This window comes from Nyctereutes procyonoides, unplaced genomic scaffold (genome assembly GCF_905146905.1).
Source record: "Nyctereutes procyonoides isolate TBG_1078 unplaced genomic scaffold, NYPRO_anot_genome, whole genome shotgun sequence".
Lineage (NCBI taxonomy): Eukaryota > Metazoa > Chordata > Mammalia > Carnivora > Canidae > Nyctereutes > Nyctereutes procyonoides.
The window spans coordinates 5,901,170-5,925,127 of NW_026575134.1; positions in this window are offsets into that span (position 1 = coordinate 5,901,170).

The following is a 23,958-nucleotide window of genomic DNA, read 5'->3' on the forward strand; positions in this document are numbered from 1 at the left end:
CAGTCTATGGTATTTTGTTTGGGCAGCCTGAGCGAAGACAAATATCCAAACACCTAAGCAAAGGTATAGGAATGAGAATGTTCATTAAAACATTATTTGTTAACAGGGAAAAAAAAAAGGAACATTTTTAAGGTCCATCAGGAGGGAAATTATTAAATAAATCCCGGAGTATGATAATACAGACTTCTGTGCAGTCGTTAGAATAGGATAAATCTGCAGTAGCATGGACGTATATTCCCATGATATAGTTTTAAATGAAACAAAGCAAGATGCTGAAGAATTTTTATTTTTTAAAAAAGCTTATATTTGTGTATGCACCTCCCGCACGAGTGTGCATGTGCCTGCACATGCATGCACAATTTGGAAGCCATCTGGAAGTATTAAAGTCAACCCACTATGGTGGAGACCCGTGGTGCGTGAGGAGGGAGCAAACCAGAAATGGTAAAGCGTCAAGGAGGAAATTTGACTCTTTATGGTCTCTGCTCTTACGTTGTTGGGATTTTTGTAATGGATATAGATTACTTAGGCAATCATGCTGGGACAAAATTTAATGTACGTCTGTTCATAGCCTTTCCCTTCCCTCCCCACACAAGGAGACATTTAGCAATTTCTAGTTCAGCGTTGTTCTCTTCTTCGCGAGCTCGCCCCCCAGCAGAGTCCTTGTGGCATCATCTCCTGGGAAGGACGCTGCAGGGCTCCAGCGCTGTGGGTGGCAGGGAGGATGTGGTGGGCACAGAGCATCTGGGGCCGAGGGCACGGGTTCTTGCGATGACCAAGGACGGACGCACAGCCTAGGACACCAGAACTCTTCTGGTGTCACAGTGTCTTTCTCAGCTCGGCTGCCTTAAAAAAAAGACCACAGAGTGACTGGCTCACACAACAGACATTGTTTCTCACAGTTCTAGGGTCTAAAAAAAATCCAAGATCAAGGTGCTGGCTGATTTGGTCCTGGTGAGAGTCCCCTTCCTATCTCGCAGAGAGCCACCTTCTCCCTGGGTCCTGGTGGCAGAGAAAGCCAGCTCTCTGTGTCTCTTCTCACACTGACACGGACCCATCCCGAGGGCCCCACCTTCATGATCCCGCCTGCCTGCTGGAAGCCCCACCTCACATGCCTTCACGTTGGGCGTGAACTCAACACATGAGCTTGGGAGTGGACAACACAAACAACCTATAACGGAAAGCCTTCTTGATTTTAGGAGCAAGAGATTAGGGAAGGATAGAGGACTTGAATGAGAGTACGCGTCCTCTCCAGTTTAAGTGAGGTCCAAATATAACATGGAATTCTTGTTTGGATCTTCTTTTTTTTTTTAATTTAAATTTAATTTGCCAACTTATAGTATAATATCCAGTGCTCATCACATCACGTGCCCTCCTTCATGCCCGTCACCCAGTTACCCCGTCCCCCCACCCACAGCCCCTCCAGCGGCCCTCAATTTGTTTCCCAGAGTTAAGAGTCTCTCATGGTTTGTCTCCCCCTCTAATTTTTCCCCAATCAGTCTCCCCTCCTTGGATCTTCTTGTTTCTTTAAATGATTCAAGTATCCATGTCTTGGCCATTATAGATAAAAGTTTACACAACATTTTAAAGCTTTTGAAATAAAATAGTTATCTTTTAAGTTTATTGGCTAAAGCCACCAGCCACAGAAAGATTAGGAGGGTTTTTTTTTTTTAAGATTTTATTTATTTATTCTTGAGAGACACAGGGAGAGAGGCAGAGACACAGGCAGAGGGAGAAGCAGGCTCCATGCAGGGAGCCCGATACAGGATTCGATCCCAGGACCCCGGGATCACACCCTGAGCCAAAGGCAGATGCTCAACCACTGAGCCACCCAGGCGTCCCTGGAGGGTGTTTTAAAAAGTGAATTGGAATAGGAAGGGGTCGGGAGACTCTTTACACATATTCATTTAAGCAGCACACCCCGAAGCCGGCCTCAACCCCATTCCACAAGAGAATCAAGCCCTAATGCTGCAGTAATCTGCTGTATGTGATTAATAACTTCTCCTCAGCCTTTCCAGAATGTGCTAGTTATGCAGCATCCTTGGGAGAATCGAGACAATAGTCACTTGAGTTATTTTTTATAAGGCTTAATTCTTTCTGGATACCCTAGTGGGGAAAAGCCTGCTGGCATCCAAGAATAAAGGACGATTCCAGCGTTCACCCATTATATTCACCAGAGGAATACACTCACTAAATCAGCCAATTAGTCCTTGGAACAATGAAAGAATTAAATAAACAATAATAATTGATAATATGCATAATAATATATATACGTACATCTAGCAGACACTGTGCTTAGTGCACATTGACGCTTACGTGGAAGGATTTTCTTATTTGACGGGTGAAGAAACATTTGAAATGCAACATCCTACTACTATTTTGGACATAGGAAAAATCACATCTGCCTTGCTCAGGAGCCAAGCCTACAGCTGGGGTGTTTCCTAGGGCTTCTGGGGCTCCACACACAAAGGAAAACCAGTCACCTCTGATGCAGGATTGGTGCCAGCCCCCCTGAGAGTGCACAGACCCAGCGTATTAACCCCGCATGCAATGAGGAATCGCAGCTCAAACATTAACCGACCTACTCTGTGCCACGACAGGTGTTGAACTCTGTGAAAATACCAGGTCCTAGTGTTTCAGAATAAATACAGCTGCACACGCGTGCGCACACACGTACATGCACATCAGAAAGCTGGTTAGGACCCATCTACGTGGACCCTCTCCTCTTCAGCTGCCAGACGGGGATTCAGACAAGCAGAGATGGTTACAGCCAAGCTGAAACCATAGAGCCCGACAAAGGGCAAGCCCAAGCATCCAGCATGGTAGCTAAGGTCATGGTCTTTAGCATGCGAAGCGCGGACCTGACCAGAGATGCAGAGGCAGAGAGTACACTTGGATAAAAAGAAAGAGAAGTGTATTTTAAACAAATTCTCTTTTGGACTTCTGGTAAGGACTTGTAGAGACAGCCCTGCCCAGCACACCCCCTCTTCTTGGCACAGGGGACACTGCACTTTCCTACGAAGGGAACAGGCCTCGTGACTTTTCTGCCCATCACGCTACGAAGTAAGTGACTCCTGAAACTTCTAGGACAAAGCATCACATTGCAGCATGAAATCTCTAGCGCTGTCTGCCCAGCCCTCGGTGCGAGATGCCCACCTCGGTGCCATCCTACTCCTACACGGTCGCGTATTTTCAGTCCAACAACCAGAGGTTGTTGAGTCGAAGGGTTATCTTCCAGCACCCACCCACACATGACAGTTTTTTGTTTTCTAAACATCACCTTAAATGCCTATTTTGGTCTTTTTCTTTTTCTTTTTCTTTCTTTTTTTTTTCTTTTTTTCTTTTTTTTTTTTTTTTTTTTTTTTTAGCATTTTCTACATTACTAATGTAGGGTAATACCCAGGCTGAAACTATTTGTTTAGATCTTACCACGAGGAAATTTTCATTTATTTATTCATTTTCTCAACAAATATTATTGAGCACTGACTGTGTGCCAGGAACTGTGCGAGACACTGGGAATTTGATGGGAACAAAGCCATGCTCACTTCCCAGAACGTACAGCTTATTTTTTGTGTTCCCTTTTTCCCGTAATGACACAAATGATTTGAAATATCTGGATTTGAAGACACAAAGCAGGTCCCAGAACAGCCATATTGGATTCTTTAAATGATTGCTTTTTCTCAAGGAGACATTTACCCACTTCAAGGACTTCTAAAGCCGGGCCCTGTGAGCTTTCTTTTAAGAAGCTCATGACTTGGGGCTCATGACTTGGGTGGGTCAGTCAGTTGAGCATCTGCCTTCGGCTCGGGTCATGATCTCAGGGTCCTGGGATTGAGCCCCGAGTCCTGCTCCATGTTCAGCAGGGAGTCTGCTGCTTCCTCTCCCTCTGTCCCTCCCCCCAACTTGTGCTCTCTCCCTCCCCCTTGCTCTCTTTCTTAAATTTTTTTTTAATGAAGCTCATGAGTTGAAAAAAAAATCTACCTTACAGTCTAGTATGATCTAAACCCAGACTTCCTCTCCTTCTTCATTGCAAACCCTAAGGAAGTACAGACCTTATGTCATTTCTCGGGTGGGCCTCTGCATTAGCTCCCAACTTGCCTGTCTAACTCCAAAGATGAGTTTTTCAACTACGCGGCTACACCGCCACTGCCACTGATTTATCTGAGGCCCAGATCTGGCCAGAGCGCTCGCCTTAACCCTCTTCATTGCCCCTGAAGATGAAGTCCATGCTCCTCAGCATGACATCCAAAGTCCTCGTGATCAACCCAGTCTCTCCACCCTCAGCTCATCCACCCCACTCACTGCTCTGTCCAACTACTGCTGAGTGGCTTTTGGTACCCGTCACTCCACACTGCACCATGGCATCTTTTCCTCTGAATGCACCACTCTTCCCATCTTTTTACCAAATGCAACTGCCACTCATCCAACAAGATGCCCCACATTCAGGAAGCTGCCTCTGAATATCCCCCCTCCCACCACCACCACCCAGGTGGGGCTAGTGCTCTTTTCAGGCTTTCACAGCACATGGCTCCTCTATCCTCATGTATCACATTAACACTGAAAATGCATGACATTTTTCTTGTGCTAGAAAAAGGCACCTTGGAATCAAGGATTGTTCCATATTAACCATTATTCTCTGGTGCCAGAAGCAGTAACTTGTGCTTAAAAAATGCTCGGTAAAGGTTTGGTGAACTGAACTGACATCCCTGCGTTCACCGTGACCTTTTTCTTCACTTAATAAGCAATCTTTCACTAGGATCCAGAATGAGGAGGCACCCACAGTGACTTTCTACTTGCTCTCTAAGATTAACTTCTCAGTCCTCAAAAGGACGATTAGCAGAATGCAATGACCAACCAAATCCTTGTTGAAATCTCTCCTCGTGAGATGTTTGATTCACACCTCTCTTTCTTTTCTTTTTTTTTTTTTTAGATTTTTATTTATTTATGAGAGACAATGAGAGAGAGAGAGAGAAAGAGAGAGAGAGGCAGAGACACAGGCAGAGGGAGGAGCCGGCTCCATGCAGGGAACCTGATGTGGGACTCGATTCCGGGGTCTCCAGGATTAGGCCCTGGGCCAAAGGTGGTGCTAAAGCACTGAGCCACCTGGGCTGCCCTCTACCTCTCTTTCATGACCTGTATCAGGAACACATCAGTTCCTTTCTTTCTTCCATCCCTTTCCACATAAGACTCCCCTTTCGCTCCACTTCTGTCCTTTAAAAAATGTTGCCATATACTTGCATCGGGCCCTTAAAGCTTATATCCATGTAATATGTGTCTATGTGACTTCATTCTTCTTTTTAAAAACTGAAATATTGCAGATGGTAATAGATTCGGCTAAGTTACTCTTTTTGTAATTCTGTAGCTTGACCCTTTCCCTCAGCAATATGCTTTGGATACCTCTCTTGACAACGTAATAGAAATTCAGCTTATTCTACCTAAATATTTCATAATATTCTACAGTGTGACCATAGCTTTTTAAAAAATTATTTATTTATTTATTTATTTATTTATTTATTTATTTGAGAGAGAGAAATAGAGAGAAAGCACAAGTGGGTGGAGGTGCAGAAGGGCAAACAGACTCTGCCGAGCAGGGAGCCCAAGTCGGGGGGCTTGATCCCAGGACCCTGAGATCATGACCTGAGCCGGAATCAAGAGTCAGCCCCTTAACTGGCGCCCCCATAGCTTTTTTTTAAAAAAAGCAGCTATCTCCCCATTGATAGACCTTTGGTAGTTAGTTTCCTGTCTTTTACTATCATAAACAATTTTGTGATGATCATTATTTTGTATCCCCTCCCGGGTACGTCTGCAAGGCTCTCTCAGAGGTACTGCAATAGGGAATTGCTTTGTCAAATGGTGGGATACTCTAAACAGATAATTGTCAAGTTTCCAGAAGAATGTGAGGGACTCATTTCTTCACAACCTTATCAACTTTTAACGTTATCAAATTTTATAATTTGTGTCAACTCAATGGAGGTTAAATAGCTGATTTGTTTTCATTTTTGCTTGCTTTCTTTGCTTTCATTTTTTGTATTTTCCTAGTGAAGATCAACATCTTTTTTTTGATCAACATCTTTTTAATTTTCATATTTGAATATACAATATGTTTATTTTAAACAAACATACAATATAAATAAATATAAAAAGAAAAAATACATAAAATATGTTACTTTTCTTACTTTTTACCCATTCGAATTTCCTTTGTGACATTTTTCTATTGGTATGAGTGTCTCCTTATTATTGACTTACAGGAGTTCATTACGTATCCTGGATTCTCTTTTAAAGCTTTCTAATCCCATAATCATGTATTATAAATATTATCGTGGGTGAAACATAATTTTAACATTTTTTAGATCAAATTGATTTTTTTTCTTTGTGGTATTTGCTTTGTGCATCTTGTTTTAGAAACTCTTCGTGGGGCACCTGGGTGGCTCAGTAAGGTAAGTGGTTGCTCATGATCCTGAGCGGGATCAAGCCCTGTGTTAGGTTCCCTGCTCAGTGGGGAGTCTGCTTGTCCCCCTACTCATGCTCTCTCTCTCTTTCTCAAATAAATAAAATAAAATCTAAAAGAAGAAGAAGAGGAAGAAGAAGAAGAAGAAGAAGAAGAAGAGAGAAAAGAAAGAAAGAAGAAGTAGCAACAGCCTTCCTTTTCTTCAAGGACATAAAAAATGTTTTCCCATATTTCTCTCTGTCTTCTGGGTATTTTTAGGGTATTTTTACTTTCAGCTTGAAGAGTTTGGATGGAATATCTACCATTTCTGGTGCTAGACCACACATCCTGATGGTGAGGCTATTTCTTTGATGCTGGGCACTCTACACTTGGCACTTCCAGGCCCCAGGCCCCCTCCCACCAGGTCCACTGTCCTCACCAGCTGCTCACATCCGCCCTCACAACCTCCTAGGCTGCCACAGTCCCACTCTTAGTGAGAGAAGTTGAGGGAAACATTCTCAGCGACACTGCTGCTTCCAGTTTCCCAGTCCGGACTTCATAGCTCCTTGAGGGAAGGGGCACCTCCCATGCCACCCACAGAGCTTCAAAACCAAGGAGCAACCATGGGACTTAACTGATAGGTGGTTCATGTGATTTCTGGACAACCTTAAAAATGTCTGGTGTTTCCTGGCAAGTAATACGTACCCACACAAAGCAGCAGGAGAGGTAGCAGTTTGGAGATCTGAAAAATTTGGCAGGTTTTGTCACAGCCTGGACAGTTTTTCCAAGAAGAACTCTTAGATGCTGTTGGCCACCAGGGTGGTGCTCAGTGCCTCCATACTAAAGAGTCAACCCACTTGGCCGTGTCTGTCTTCCTCGGGTCAGAAAAAACTCCCTCACACCCCCAAGTGCCCATGAATTCCATTAGGAGTCCCCACCTCTCCGGAGCCAGCAGGCTTCAGACTAGTGCACTTTCTCAGCAGGAAAGAACTGCCCCTCTGTCAAAGACCTTCACTTTTGTCAGAAAACAATCTAAATTCCAAGACTTCCAAGCTTAAGCAAAGAAGAATTTAATTTCCTTACTTATGGTTAGCCTGGAGGGAGGCAGTGCCTTCGGGCACCAGACTCTCTCTTCCTACACAGACGTTCCTCCTGCCAACGTTGGCTTTTGTCATCATACTAGTTTGGAGGATGGCCGTTGTTCCTCCTGCAAAGCCAGGATTCCAGGCAAGAAGATGAGAGGAGGATAAAAAGATAGAGAGGAATCCTACATGAATCTAGTGCTTTTTGATCAGGAAATTTAGAAGACTGGTTGTATGGCACCTGCAGGAACCCTGGCCAAGGGCTCTAAGAGCTCCATACCCTTTAGGGCAGTCATGTTGCATTCATTCGGGCTAGAGCAGTCACTTGCCCTCCCAGGATCAAGGAATTTCTGCCAACCACCTAAACGATTGGGGCTTCGATAGCAGATGATGAGAGAGGGGAAGTGCTGTTGGATTAGTAATAGTGCACATGGCAAAGAGAAATCTGTGGGAAAACAGGACAATGGTAAAGGATGTCAATTCTCCAGGTGGTGACAGTGGCCTTATCACAACATCTATCAGATCGACAAACTCAGGCTTGGTGTAGAGAGTGTCCAAGACAGGCTGGGATGTGTTTCTAGAATGTTGGGGATGCCGCGGCGGTTGGAATCCTAGTTATAATGCACATTCCACCCAGTGAGAAGCAGAACCCAGGAAAGCTAATGGGGTAAGAAGAGCAGAGTCTAATCCATGGAAGAGAGATTGGAAAGACTGGTACAGGGCGTCCGGCCTCAGCTAAGGGGTTGGAAGAGCGGGGTTCAGTGGTAGCTTCAGGAGGAATCTAGAAAGTATCTGAGAAATCAAGGCATTGATGATCGCAGGGTGACTGAGTCTAGCGTCCAGCCACTGGCTGGGCGAGGTTCTCATAGTGTGCTTGCCCCTGCCCCTGCCCCTGCCCCTGGCCCTGGCCCTGCCCCTGCACCTGCTGGAAAGGACCAGGCCCTATTACAGCTGACTCTAATTGGGGCAACAATGGCTGGAAGGGGAAAGCTCAAGGAACGGGAGCTAATACATTCTATTCCATTCCCCCTTATTCATCGGACTCTGTGTCCTTCCTATAATGAAGCAGACAAGCCCACTCCTCCCATCTCTGTGCCCCAAGTGCTTCATCCGTGTTGACGGTCCCAGGGGAAAGATGGAGAAAGCAGGCCTCCCTCCCTTTTTTTCCTCTCCCATGACTCCTTTCCCATCCTCTTGACTTAGGTTTTGATGCTTGTCATTTGTGCCAGCCGTGGGTACCCCCTCTGGTTTATTTTTGCACCATTATGTTCCATTTCGGATAGGAGCACACCACCCACTGAGTTAACCCGGGGCACGGACAGACATGCAGGCCCTGCACATTGTTTATGCCTCAGGCCCCACGCAGCCAGGATCTGGAAGCCTTGCCCCCACCCCTGTTCCCATCTAGAATCTGAACTTGTTGCTTAGAAGCACAGCAGCCATCTTGCGCCCAGGACGAAGGTAGAACATCTTAATGCATTTATTTTGTTACCGAAAGACTTTCTCTTGGGACTTTGTCATCCTTTGCATGCTGCAGATCCGTTTTTACCCTCTATTCCTAGTCTCCCAGTTTACTCCATTTAACAGAACATACTGTGACTAGCTAGGGTGGTCACTTACTACAGAGCAAGAATCAGTGAAGCCCTGTGGCACGTGGCCTCACTTATTTTGGGGTTCTTATTCCTAAACGATCTAGAATATAGGGTATCTTCTTGCTAAGAAATGATCCAAGTATTGGAATAAGACATGCTGCTTAATCAAGACTCTAACATTATTACAAAGTCAGAAGTTCTATCCAGAAGTTGGTTCGTATCTTACCCGCCCCCTGCTTTTTTGACCCACCACCCAATTTATAAATAAGGACATCACCAATTCTTGCTTCTCTCCGATCATTTCCCCCCGTGGCCTTCTCAGATAGAACCCCATCCTGAATTGTGTGTTAAACCGTCCTCTTGCTTTAAAAAAAAAAAAAAAAAAAAAAAAAAAAAGTCTTCTCATAAACGAATGCATTTCTACACAGTATAGTATTTCGTCTTTTTGATTTCTATCACCCTAAAACCGAATCCCCAGTTTAGGTGTTCTCCTGGGGTTGCCTTTTCCAAGGTGCATCATGTTGGGGAGATCCCTCATGTTTTGTCACGCTGACATGAGTTCATTTTCAGTGCTATAGTTTCTCTCACATTCAGCAAAAGAGGAGGAGAATTCTAGGCCCTGTTCCTCCTACTTTGAGCCTGGGTGGCATTCTGTCCTTCACAGTGATTTTTGGGATGGCTCACCTCCCCATGATGCAGTGGGGGGGTATACGGCCTGCCGGGTGCGTGAGGGCTGATGCATGTGTGAGGATGGCTAACTGAGATGGGAACCACTTTTCTAGTTCATAAACCATAATTTAACTCTTCTCTGGTTTAGAACAGTTCTTCAGAGAGCGGAAATTGTCACATTGTCTCCCAAGAATGCATTTGGTGGGTTCTAAGATGACCTAGGTCATGTGCTCTAGGTCACAACCTATACTGTTAAGAGTGGAGGTGACCCCTGATTTATTTGCTCAGAGCCCCCAACACAGACAGATATCACGCTGAGTCATATCCACCCCCCCACCCCCCCACCCCCCTGTCTTGAGTGCTTGTAACCTGAGCCTTAAATTGCTTTCCAGGCGGCCTTAATTGATTAACTCCAACAAGAAACAACAAGAAAACGGGAGGACAACAGCGGGGGCACCAAGTGTCATCTGGAATCGGAGCCACAAGAGCTGCTCTGGGCCTGAGACTGCGAGCCGGTCACCGCACGCCCCTGAAAGGACTTTCCTTCCTGGCCTCGGTCTGTTCATCTCTGACATGAGGGGTTTGGGCCCAACGGTCTTCCCTAAGGTCCCTTCTAGCCCCGCAGTTCTAGCATACTTTCTCTTAGGAAAAAAAAAAAAACCCAACAACTAAGAAGGTAGAGAAGTCTTGCTGCTCAACTTCAAGGTGAGAAAAGGCTGCGCTGCGTGTTGTACGTGCGCATTCATCAGTCTCTCGGCAGCCAGAGAGGCCCCACTGTTTTATTAGTCTGCTTCGTTGAGCGCCCGGTTGGCTTGGAGGTAGCCCAAGGCTACTTGGCAGGTGACGAAGCCTCGGTTTTCCTTTCTGTCCAACGAAACAAAAAAGTCCACCGTCTGGGTTCCGCCAACCCATATGGATTTTTCGATAACAAAGGCACTTTTGAGTCAACTTCAAAAGCAGAAGCTTAGGCTAACTCTACCGATTCTAAAATTAGGAGGTAGAAAGACTACCTGCACTTCTGCCCGCAGGTAAGTGTGGTTTGACGTCATAAATGGACTAGGAACCTACCTTCCCTTCGTCGTCATCGCAGGAGCTCATCTGCGCTGTGCCACTCACTGCTGGGTGCGACTTTAGGTAAATTCTGTATCCCTCTCCCGTGCCCCCACCCTTCCCTCGAAGAGGTTGGACCAGATGGTCCCCAAGGGCCACCGCCTCTGAGGCCCCAAGGTCAGGCCGTTTACCTGTAATAAAAGAAACGCACGCAGATACCTATTTGAGGTGAGTTCGACGTACAGAAAAAGAGACTTGAATCCAGACGTTACCTGCCTCCACGTCTTGGGGGTTCACCAAGCATCTGTTCCATGGGGGACCCAGGCCTGTGTCTTTACACACCCAGCCAAGGTCAGGACTTCGGGAACGTTGCTCCTATTTAACAGATGGATAAATCTCAAGGACAATAACTTTCTTAATAATACGCTTATTAGTTCCACCCAGGCTGCACTAGGATTTTTTTTTTTTTTTTTTTTTTTTTTTTTTTAGCACTAGGATTTTAACCAAGGCCTGCTCCAAAGGCCATACTCGTTAAGCAATAGGTCCTGGGGGTCTCGGTGTGGGGGGAACCAATACAGAAACGGTATGTGCTTTTCATGTGGCATGTGCTGAAGTGTCCCCACCCCGTGTGCCTGCTGGATGTGTGCACTCCCCCGTGCGTGCTTCTCCCCCTTTATCGCTGCCTTGAGAACTGGGGAGAAGGGAGATTGAGGGCTTTCCTGGAAGACGTTCTACGTGTCTGTAATGAGTGGGGCACAGAGGGCATGAAGATGCTATTTTGTTTGCTTTGTGTTTTCTGGGGAAAAAAAAAAAAAAAGAAGGAAACCCACTTGAATTACACCTGAGCAAACAGTTCCTTGGCAGCTGAGAGTTTCAAATTAGGCACCGGTGTGATGTTTACAAGCTCATACAAACTAAACACCAGGCAGCCTAAAAATGTGCAATGATTCCATGGCCATGTGCTTTATCATTTTTAAAAGACTCAACCTGGGGAAAATTGGACCTTTTAATATAGTAGCACAAAGGAGATCCCTGGGTCTCCAGCGGTTTGGTGCCTGCCTTCGGCCCAGGGCCTGATCCTGGAGACCCCAGATTGAGTCCCGGGCTCCCTGCAGGGAGCCTGTTTCTCCCTCGGCCTGTGTCTCTGCCTCTTTCTCTCTCTCTCTCAGTCTCTCTGTGTGTCTCTTATGAATAAATAAAATCTTTAAAAGTATATACAGTAGTACAAGTGTTTTCTCACTGATTCTCAGTAAATATTTTATTTTTTCAGTAAATATTTCATAGAATGCCCGCAGGGTCTGTTCCCGAAGGTTAGGAAGCCATAAGCCATATGGGGACCCCAATGTTAGATACAGGATAATATAAAATGAGATTCTCTTCCTATACATGGGGAAGAAGTACAAGTGGACAGAGCGCAGAGCTATTTGCAGGTGGGGAAGCGACTGCATCGGTCTTTCAGGCCATCTCCACTTCCATCCCCAAGTTCCACAAACTGAGTGTCAGAGGGAGAAAAAGAAACCGCCTGCCCGCCCCCGGGCCACCTCTTCGGGCCCATCCAAGGTCGGGAGGAGCCGCGCGGAGGCAGAGGCGAGAGGCAGACGGAGGAGGCCCCGGGCCAAGCGCCTCGGCGGGACGCTCTAAGCCGCGCGCGGTGCTAGACGCTGTCCCGGTGCCCGCCGCGGCCCTGGAACCGGGCGGAGTCTCCGCGGCTTCGGGGAGGCGGAGCGTCGGGGCGAGGTGACCGCAGAGCCCGGTGGCCGCGTCCTGCAGACGAGGGAGCTGCCCAGGCCCGTCCTGCGAGGCCTCCAGCTGCGGGGGGCGGGGTGCGGGGAGCTGAGAGCTGGGTGCGGGGAGCGGGTGCGGAGAGCTGGGTGCGGGGAGCGGGGTGCGGAGAGCGGGGTGCAGAGAGCTGGGTGCGGGAGCGGGTGCGGGGAGAGGGTGCGGAGAGCTGGGAGCTGGGAGCGGGGTGCGGGAGCGGGGTGCGGAGAGCGAGGAGCGGATGCGGGGTGCGGGGAGCGTCGGGGAGCGGGGTGCTGCCCGGGCGCGGGGCCAGGCCACGCGCGACCCACGTGGCTGTGAGTGAAGGGACTCGCGGGCCGAGGGGAGGGACCGGCCTTGGGGGTTTCCATGCACCCGCCCCCCCCCCCATTTGCCTGTCTGTTCTGTGACCTGCGCGACCCTCGGTCCCGCCGCCGTCCCTCTCGGTCTCTTTCCCTTAAAGGCCCTGCGCTAGCAACGGAGGGGAGCAGCGGCGGGGAAACCCCTGGGCCCCAATCCTGAGCCAGCGGTCGGTTGTCCTCGTTATGCGGGGGGGGGGGGGCATCCCAGGAGCTGCGAGCTGGGCTCAGGTGGGTCCCGAGATCCCCAGCCGCGCCGCACACAGGCGCCCTGCTCCGCGGGTGACCCGCCCAGGCAGCAGACCCGGACCCTACCCCCCCACCCCCCCCACTCCCCCCTCAGTCCCGGCTGCCGCCCTGCTCCGCCCTTGCGCACAGGCGCGTGGAAGCTGAGCCTTCTCCAGCTCGCGACTCTGCGTGTGGCTGCCCCGGGCTGGGAGCAGTGTCCTGGGGGCCAGGGCAGGGGACACCCACGGGCAGGCAGGCAGCAGCAGGACGGGCCTCAGGACGCAGGGGAGCAGCCCGGGCGGAGCCGCCCCCTTCCTGCTCTGTCTGCGCTTCTGGAACACATCCTCGTCCTGATGTTGGGGAAAAGTAACCCAGAAGAAAGACGAAGGTAAAGAAGAGACAGCCGCGCCCTTGACAAGGTCGCGCCCGCGGACCCAGGGCCCTTGGGTTTGGCGCCCCCGTGAGGAGCGCCCGGCCTGCTGCCAAGGCAAGGATGGCTCGAGCGGCAAGGATGGTTCGAGCCGCGTGGTCTCCGTAGAGGAAACCCTCCTGGCTTTGCAGTCAGCAGCCTGTGGACAGAAGCTCTCCGGGCCTGCACGAGCTGAAATTCGATATAAGTATTGACGGAGCTCCCGAAATCAAAAGGCTGCATTACAAACTCATTCCGTTCCAGGCAAAGGTCAGATGGAGGCTGAAGGTCGAAAAGGGCTGTTACAAACCCAAATCCCACTGTCCAGATTCTGAGAAAGGTTCTAGCCTGAGTTGCTTCTTTTATTTTTAATTTTATTTATTTATTCATGAGAGACACAGAAAGAGAGGCAAAGGGAGAAGCAGGCTCCATGCAGGGAGCCCATGGCAGGACTCCATCCCGGGACTCCAGAATCAGGCCCTGGGCCAAAGGTGGCGCTAAACCGCTGAGCCACCCGGGCTGCCCTCTTCTTTTTCATCAGAATGACACACACATGTTTTCTAAAAATCAAATAATGTGGAGAAGCTGGAAAGGAAAAGCACCTGTCCCCTGCCTGCCCCGCAGCTTCCATCCTGTTCTCCACAGGTGGTCACCTTTAGTCATTCCTGATCCAGCTCTTCTGTGGCTGTCTCTGAAGTTCTCAATAACAAGCTCAGGGAGCTACTTCTGGATTTATCAGCTTTATATATTATCCTTGAATTTTGTTATGCGAAGCGATGGTTTAGTTTGCTTACACCCCAATATCTTTTTCTCTCACACACTCCCCTACTACATGCATATATGTGGGTATGAAGTACATGTTCATGACCTTTTCAATTCATCTACTTATTATCTTTTTGACTTTAAATCATATCCTTACCACTCTGTTTCTTTCTCCATTAATATAGACTGGATAGAATTCTCTCTTTTTAATATATATATATAATTTTTTAAATTATTTCTTTATTTGTGAAAGACTCATAGAGAGAGAGAGAGGCAGAGACCTAGGCAGAAGGAAGCCCAACATGGGACTTGATCTCAGGACTCCAGGATCACGCCTTGAGCGGAAGGCAGATGCTCAACCGCTGAGCCACCCAGGCATCCCTAGTTCTCTCTTTTTAAAATATAGTCACCACTGTTCATTTATTCATCAAAATCAAATGGGAGATGAGTATCAAACTACTGAGCAAACCCCTTTTCTGCTCGGATTCCTAGCCGTTGGAGATAGTAAGCAGTCGGCTGGACATCAAGTCTACTGAAAAATGTAGATTGTCTTGATGGTGTGAGCTTTGGTGATCCATATACCTGGACTAGCCACTTATGGCCAAGCTCTTTTATGGGATCCTCTGGGGATCTTCCAAGTATCTCAGGCCTGCATTCTGAGGTCGCACATGTGTACTCCTGGAGCTCTGCTCGTCCTACATCAATTAGAACACACTGCTTTCTCGGACTCAGAATCATTGCCTTCTATCAACCTTCTTCAGAGCTCTCTAGAATAGGACCCACTATTTCCTGGATCCCACAGCTTTTTCTTTTTTACTTGATCCTGATTTTTGCTTGAGAACAGTTTCCCAGGATAGAAACAGAGGAGTAAAGATGGATTTACAGTGTTAATGAAGCATAAAAGCTTTAAGGCCCTCCCCATAGCATGAGCTTCTTCCAAAGCCCTGGGAATGAAGGGCCTTTGCTTTTGAAGCATGATTGTGTGCTTTTATAAAATCTGCAAAAATGAGATAGCTTAACAGCAATTGTTTAGGACAACCTCTCTCTCCTACTTATCCTCTGTCATGCCCATCTTGCTAGACGATGCAGTGGCCTAGAGGTATGTTGAAATTTGGCTAAGGGGCAGCTGAGTTGGGGATACACTGAGTTTTGGTATAAGAGTCATGGCTACTTCTCAGTACCTGCTAAATCAGAGAAGAAATGGCTTCCAGAAAACTCTTCTCTCTGTGTCTCCTCCCTGCCATCAGGCTTACCAACTCAGGGCCTGAGGTCATATGTCAATATGAACACATTAGTTTCCTTTTATATATAAAAAAATTATTTGAGAGAGAGTGAGAGCACAAGTGGGTGGGGAGGGATAAACAGACTCCCTAGTGAGTGGGAGCCCGGCATGGGGTTTGACATCAGGACCCCCAGGATCATGACCTGAGCCAAAGGCAGATGCTTACTTAATACCTGAGCCACCCAGGTGCCCCTAAACACATTAATTTCCTATACTATCAATAAGAAATAACAAATTTTGGTCAACCATAGTACAGAAAAGGCTGAATATTTCTATTGTCTCTATAAAAACGCAAAACTGTCCTATGAAGAAGCAACCAAATATTACAAACCTAAAGTCCAGAAAAATTTTATTTAGTGACTCAGTATTTAATATTTATTTTAAATTTTTATTTAAAAGATTTTATTCATAAGAGACACACGGGCAGAGGGAGAAGTGGGCTCTCTGCAGGGAGCCTGATGCGAGACTCGATCCCAGGACCCCGGGATCATGACCTGAGCCAAAGGCAGACGCTCAACCATTGAGCCACCCAGGCACCCTCAATATAATATTTAAAGCTAACACATTTATTTGCAATTCCTTCACGATTCTAAATAAATACTCACCTTTGTACCGAATTGTGGAGTAGTGATTTTTTAGTGTTTTTCTTAACAAGAGCCCCTTCCCCCCAATTGCATAGGCTTCAGGTCCCACCAAATCTAAATTCATCACTTTATTGGAGGTCCATTTCCTGAGGCCTTGTAAATCTGAAAAACAACTTATACTGATAATATGGCTAAGTAAAGAATTCTGGTTTGATTTCTTTGTTTCCCAGATACCTGAAGGCACTGAACCAGTGCTGAGAATACCATTTTGATTGAGCTCCTTAGCTTGGGGGAGTGCGGTCAAGAGCAGGCGTTTCACACCAAACAGAGCCACACCCATTGCTAAAATATAGAAATTCTTTTGTAGCAGTTGGGACATGACCTTTCTGAAATGATCATCAGTCAAATGATCATCCCCTTACCAAAGTCTCCCCAGGGTGTCCTGGCCACTGCAGACTCTCCTCTTGGATCCCCTAGACCTTTCCACAATCCAAACAGCTATAGGGCTAATGCCCAGCACCACAGGACTCTACCTTAGTGCTACTTCCAGTAGCCTCCATTCTGATGGGTCAGGGCCCAGGCCATACCAAGTGTTAACTGTTTTGATGACTTGCCACTGGATGATGGGACTTTGATGTTATTATTATTTGTTTATTTTACTCTGGAAGTCATCTTTTTCTTTTGTCCTAGGAGTTCTGAAATTTCACAACAATGTGGCTCGTATGAGCCTCTTTGCTTTCGTTGAGTTGCATCCTCCACCCTGTACATCTTCTGTCTGGGAATTTATCCTAACTCCTCTTCTGCAGGAAAGCTTGTTCTGATATTTTTTAAAAAGATTTTATTTATTTATTCATGAGAGATGTAGAGAGAGAGAGGCAGAGACACAGGCAGAGACACAGGGAAAGGGAGAAGCCGGCTCCCTGCAGGGAGCCCGATGTGGGACTTGATTCTGGGACCCCAGGATCATGCCCTGGGCCCAAGGCAGACGCTCAGCCACTGAGCCACCAGGCGGCCCAGATTCTTCTGATTTTGATAGATATCTAGCCAGAAATGTGATTATAAATTTTTTCCTTAGGGAATTGCCCTGAGATTGTTAAGTAAGCCAACTCTCCAGTTCACTTCAGAAAAGACTGCACACAAATAGGCAGAAAGCTGGGTTCCCCACATTGGGCCACCTCACGCACCCCCCCCCCTTGACAGGTCAGCACACACTGGCCTTCCACTCTCTCTGCTTGCATCCAGCCCTTTCCTTCCTCTCATGTCTCTCTCTTTTTTTTCTCAAAATTTTATTTAAATTATATTTACTTGCATATAGCATAAGATTGGTTTCCAGAGTAGAATTCAGTCATTCATCACTTAGGTATAACACCCAGTGCTCACCCCAACAAGTGCCCTCCTTTACACCTATCACCCATTTAGCCCATCCTCCACCTACCTCCCTCCATCAACTCCCAGTTTGTTCCCTATCATTAACAGTCCCTTATGGTTTGTCTCTTTCTCTCTCTTTCTTTTCTTCCCCCTCCCCCATGTTCAACTGTTTTGTTTCTTAAATTGCACCTATGAGTGAAATCATATGGTATTTATCTTTCCTTAACTGATTTATTTTGTTTAGCATAATACACCCTAGCTCCATCCAGGTCACTGTAAATGGCAAGATTTCATTCTTTTTTGATGGCTGAGTAATATTCTGTTGTATATATACACCACATCTTCTTTATCCATTCATCAGTCAATGGACGGTGGGGCTCTTTCCATACTTGAACTATTGTTGATAATGCTGCTATAAACATCGGAGGGCATGTTTACCTTCAAAACTGTATTTTTGTATCCTTTGCGTATTCACCTAGCAGTGCAATTGCTAGGTCATAGGGTAGTTCTATTTTTCACTTTTTAAGGACCCTCCATACTGTTTTCCAGAGTGGTTGCATCAGTTTGCATTCCCACCAACAGTGTAAGAGGGTCCCCATTGCTCTGTACCCTCATTTGTGTTTCCTGTGTTGTTAATTTTAGTCATTCTGACAGGTATGAGGTGGCATCTCATCATGGTTTTGATTTGTTTTTCCCTGATTCCAAGTGATGTCAAGCATTTTTTTTTTTCACGTGTCTGTTGGCCATCTGTATGTATCCTTTGAAGAGATGCCTGTTCGTGTCTTCTGCCCATTTCTTAACTGGACTATTCAGTTTTTGGGTGTTGAGTTTGTTAAGTTCTTTATAGATCTTGGATACTAGCCCTTTATCTGATGCGTCATTTGCAAATATCTTCTCCCATTCTGTAGGCTGCCTTTTAGTTTTGTTGATTGTTTCTTTTGCTTTGCAGAAGCTTTTATCTCAACGAAGTCCTAATAGTCCATTTTTGCTGTTGTTTCCCTTGCCTCTGGAGATGTGTCTAGCAAGAAGTTGCTGCACTCAAGGTCAAAGAGGTTTCGGTCTGTCTTCTCCTCTAGGATTTTAATGGTTTCCTGTCTCACATTTAGGTCTTTCATCCATTTTGAATTTATTTTTGTGTGTTGTGTGAAAAACTGGTCCAGTTTTATTCTTCTGAGTGGTGTTGTCCGGATTCCCAACACCGTTTGTTGAGGACACTGTCTTTTTTCCATTGGATCTTCTTTTCTGCTTTGTTGAAGACTAGTTGGCCATAGAGTTGAGGGTCCCCTTCTGGATTCTCCATTCTGTTTCATCGACCTATGTGTCTGTTTTTGTGCCAGTACCAAGCTGTCTTGATGAGCACGGCTTTGTAATATAGCTTGAAGTCCAAAACTGTGATGCCGCCAGCTTTGGTTTTCTTTTTCAGGATTGCTTTGGCCATTTGGAGTCTTCTGTGGCTCCATACAAATTTTAGGATTATTTTTTCTGCCTCTGGGGAAAATGCTGAGGGTATTTTTATAGAGATTGCATTAAATGTGCAGATAGCTTTCAGTGGTATAGACATTTTAACAATGTTTGTTCTTCCAACCCATGAACATGGAATGTTTCTCCATTTCTTTACGTCCTCCTTGACTTCTTTCATAAGTATCTTATACGTTTAAGAGGACAGATTTTTTACTTCTTATGTTAGGTTTACTCCTAGGTGACTTACAGGTTTTGGTGCAATTGTAAATGAGATTGATTCCTTGATTTCTTTTTCTACTGCTTCATTATTGGTGTTTGAAATGCAATAGCTTTCTGTGTGTTGATTTTATATCCTGTGACTTCGATGCATTCATGTATTAGTTCTAGAAATTTTTTGGTGGACTCTGGGGTTTTCTGCATAGAGTATCATGACATCTGCAAATAGTGAACATTTGACTTCTTCCTTGCTGCTTTGGATGCCCTTTATTTTTTTTTTGTTGTCTGATTGCTGAGACTAAGACTTCTAGCACTATGTTATATAGTAATGGTGGAGAATGGACATCCCTGTTTTGTCATTCACCTTTTTAATGGGCTCTTTGTCTGGTTTGGGAATCAAGGTGATGCTGGCCTCATAGGAGTTTGGAAAATTCCCATCCATTTCTATTTTTTGGAATTGTTTGAAAAGAATAGGTATTAACTTTTCTTTAAATATCTGGTAGCATTTCCCTGGGAAGCCATCTGGCCCTGGACTTTTGCTTGTTGGGAGATTTTTTTTTATTAATTATTCCTTTTTTTTGCTGGTTATGGGCCTATTCATGTTTTTTATTTCCTCCTGTTTCAATTTTGGTAGTTTATATGTTTCCAGGAATTTGACTATTATTCCACAATGCCCAGGTTATTGGCATATAACTTTTCGTAGTGTTCTCTTATAATTGTTTGTATTTCTATGGTATTGATTGTGATCTTGCCCCTGTTGTTCATGATTTTTATTTATTTGGGTCCTCTCTCTTTTCTTTTTGATACGTCTGGCTGGGATTTGTCAATTTTATTAATTCTTTCAAACAACCAGCTCTTGGCTTCATAGATCTGTTCTCGTATGGGGTTTTTTGTTTGCTTTTTTCTAATATTGTTTATTTCTGCTTTAATCTTTATTATTTCCCTTCTGCTGGCTTTAGGTTTTATTTGCTGTTCCTTTTCTAGCTCTTTTAGGTGTTAGGTTGCATATTTGGGACTTTTGTGACCACTAAACCAGCCATTAAGAATATTAAAGGGGATCCTTTGAGTAGAGAAAAAAAGGCCAAAAGCAACAAAGATTAGAAAGGTTGCATATTTGGGACTTTTCTTGCTTCTTCTTTTTTTTTAAATAATTTTTTAAAAGATTTTATTATTAATAAGTTTCTTTGTGTTTGTCATTAATTAATTTATATATTTGGGTGTTCCCAAGTTGAGGACATAAATATTTACAATTGTTAGACCTTATTGATGGACAGACCCCTTTATTATGATAAATAATATCGTCTTTTTCATCTCTTGTTACAGTCCTTGGTTTAAAATCTAGTTTGTCTGATATAAGTATGGCTACTCTGGTTTTCTTTTGATGTCCATTAGCATGATAGATGGTTCTCCATCCCCTCACTTTCCTACTGCAAGTGTCTTTGGGTATAAAATAAGTTTCTTGTAAGTAGCATATAGATATGCTCTGGTTTTTAAAATCCATTCTGATACCTATGTCCTTTGATCGGAGCATTTAATCCTTTTCCATTCAGAGTGATTATTGATAGATATGAATCTTGTGCCATTGTGTTTCTTGTGAAGTTGGTGTTTCTGGTGAAGTTCTCTGGTACTTTCTAATCTTTGTTGCTTTTGGCCTTTTTTTCTCTACTCAAAGGATCTCCTTTAATATTTCTTGTACGGCTGGTTTAGTGGTCACAAACTTGTTTAGTTTTTGTCTGGGAAACTCTTTATCTCTCCTTCTATTCTGAATGACAGCCTTGCTGGACAAAGTATCCTTGTCTGCATATTTTTCCCTTCAGCATGTTGAATGTATCATGCCAATGCCTTCTGCCCTGCCGAGTGTCTATGGACAGATCTGCTGCAGATCTTATCTGTCTTCCCTTATAGGTTAAAGATTTTTTTCCCTTGTTGCTTTCAGGATTCTTTCCTTGTCTGTGCATTTTGTGAATTTAACTATGATATATCTTGGTGATGGCTGGCTTTTGGTGAATTTAATGGGAGTTCTCTGTGGTTCTGGGATTTCAATGTCTGTGTCCTTCCCTTGATTAGGGAACTTTTCAGCTACAATTTGCCTTCTGTCCTTGTTCTCTCTCTCTTCTTCTGGGACTCATATGCTTTGAATTTTATTGCACTCTAATAAGTAGCTGAGTTCCCTAAGTCTACATTCGTGTCCAGCACCTTTCTTTCCTGCTTCTTTTCAGCTTCATTATTTTCTATAATTTTATTTTTTATATCATTGATTCATTCATCTGCTTCATCCATCCTCATCATCATGGCATCCAGTTGGTTTTGCATCTCAGTTATGGCATTTTTTATTTTTGTCTGACTAGTTTTTAGTTCTTTTATCCTTGCAGTAAGGGATTCTATAGTGTCTTCTATGATTTTCACAAGCTCAGCTAGTATCCTTATGATGTTGTTTTAAATTCTGGTTCAGGCACCTTACTTATATGTGTATTGATTAAATCCCTGGCCATTACTTCTTTCGGTTTTTTTTTTTTCTTTTGGAGTGAAAAACTCCATCTTTTCATTTTGTCTGGGTCACTATTTTTTGTGTGTGATTGTTAGAAAAGCTTATTGTATTCATGCTCCTGAGAATAATGGCTATATTAAGAAAAGGTCGCATAGTGTCTTGGGCCTGGTGCTTCAGGAAGTGCTTCAGAGTGTGCACTCAACTATTGTATTTTGATCTGCTTGTTAAAAAAAAGCTACATCCAAAAATAAAATAAAATAGAGAGGCTAGGGATCCCTGGGTGGCGCAGCGGTCTGGTGCCTGCCTTTGGCCCAGGGCGCGATCCTGGAGACCCGGGATCGAGTCCCACATCGGGCTCCCGGTGCATGGAGCCTGCTTCTCCCTGTGCCTCTGCCTCTCTCTCTCTCTCTCTGTGACTATTATAAATAAATAAAAATTAAAAAAAAATAGAGAGGCTAGATCCTATTTCTCCTAGAGCTGAATCTCTGCAGCACTCTATGTAGATTTGGTGTGTGAGAGGGGTTTGTGTTGGTCTTCTGCAGGAGGAGCCCACTGTGCTGATTCTCAAGGGGACTTGCCCTAAGGGGGTGCAGTGCAGGGTGTGGGAGGCAGGGCTGGGTGGAAGGAGCTATGGCCGCCACTAGGTGGCTCTGTGTTGCTCCCTGAAATGATCAGGACTGACAGGTGCAGCGGGCTGAGAGGGGGATAAATGGCATCACCCTGCTCTCTCGTCCCTGGAGGGGGGAGTCCATGCCTGTCCCTCTTCAGGAAGCCCTCACAGAAGAGCAAACAATCACTCTTCCTATGTCTCTGGCCTCTGTTGGATCCCTGCCTTCACCCTGTCTGTGTCTGAGCCGTCTACCTGCCATACAGCATGGTACTCCTGCATTTTATGTCAGGTACTTGACCAGGCTTCAAAACTCCAAATTTCATGGTCCCATGCAGTGCAGACCCACTCTGATCCTCTGGGGGAAGGTCTTGTCACACTGTGACTATTGCTGATTTGTCTAAGAAAACAGTCATGCAACTGTGCAGTAATTTGGAGTTTATGGTAAAGCACAGCAGAAAGCTGCACTAAGATTTGCTGCCCTCACTCGCTGGCTTTGCTCCTATGCTAGAGAACCAGGCAGCTCGTTGGTGTCACGAGTTCTTTTGTCCCTGGGGAGGCCATGCCATCACCCCCAAACGCACTCCAAGCCTTTGGCCTGTTTTTCCCTGTGTGACCCAGGGGACCCTCAGTCCACAGCACCCACTCCTCCTAGGCCTTTGCCCTCGCTCCCCCCAGGAGCACCGCTAAGCCAGGCAGCCACGACCCTGGCTAATAGCGTAGACTTCCAAACTTTTGGGCTTTGCTCTCCACTTCTTACAAAAACCTGAGGTAGCCAGACCCTATCCTTTTCCCAGTCAGTGATTTTGAGGAAGAGGGTGTTTTTGTTTTGTTTTGTTTTGTTTTGTGTGTGTGTGTGTGTGTGTGTGTGTGTGTGTGTGCGTGTGTAATCCCCTGGATGGGCTCCCTGTCTCTCCTTCTTTCTCTCCCACTCCTCTCTCTGTGATTAGGGCTCCTTCCCCTCCACAGCACCTGCAGTTCTTTTCTCCCTCATATCAACCCTCTGCAGCTCCTCCTCCACAATGCAGCCATTTTTCTACCTCTAGTTGTGCAGCTTGTTCTCTCAGTTCTCAGATCAATTTTTTGGGTGTTGGGTGTTCAGAATGATTTGATATTTATCTAGCTGTGTTCGAGGGACAAAGCAAGTTTAGGGTCCCCCTACTCCTCCACCATCTTAAGTCCTCCCTCCCATGCCTCTTTCACTTGTGTTCTGCTTCTCGGATCATCGACACAGTGTGAGTACTTTCACTCCTAAACGGTCTTTGTGTTTTACTCGTTCTTCTGATACACAGGTGCTCGCCTATTATTTCTTCCAAAACTATACAGAACTGTCCTTTGCATGCAGAATATTGTTTATGGTGTCCAAAGGTCTCTAGAAAGTACTCTCTGTTTCTAGATTACAATGACAATGTCCACTATCACCACCCTCACCTGCCCACTGCGTCATACTCTGATCCCTGCTTGGCTTGATCCAGAAGCTTTTACTCTGCCTGGGATGACCTTTCCCCTCTACCATCCTGTAGGATTTAGCTCGCACTCCACCTTTTCCATAAGGTTGTCACAGATCCAAACATTCTCCTCCCCGCTGCCAAACTAATCTCTTCTTTATCCATACTCCC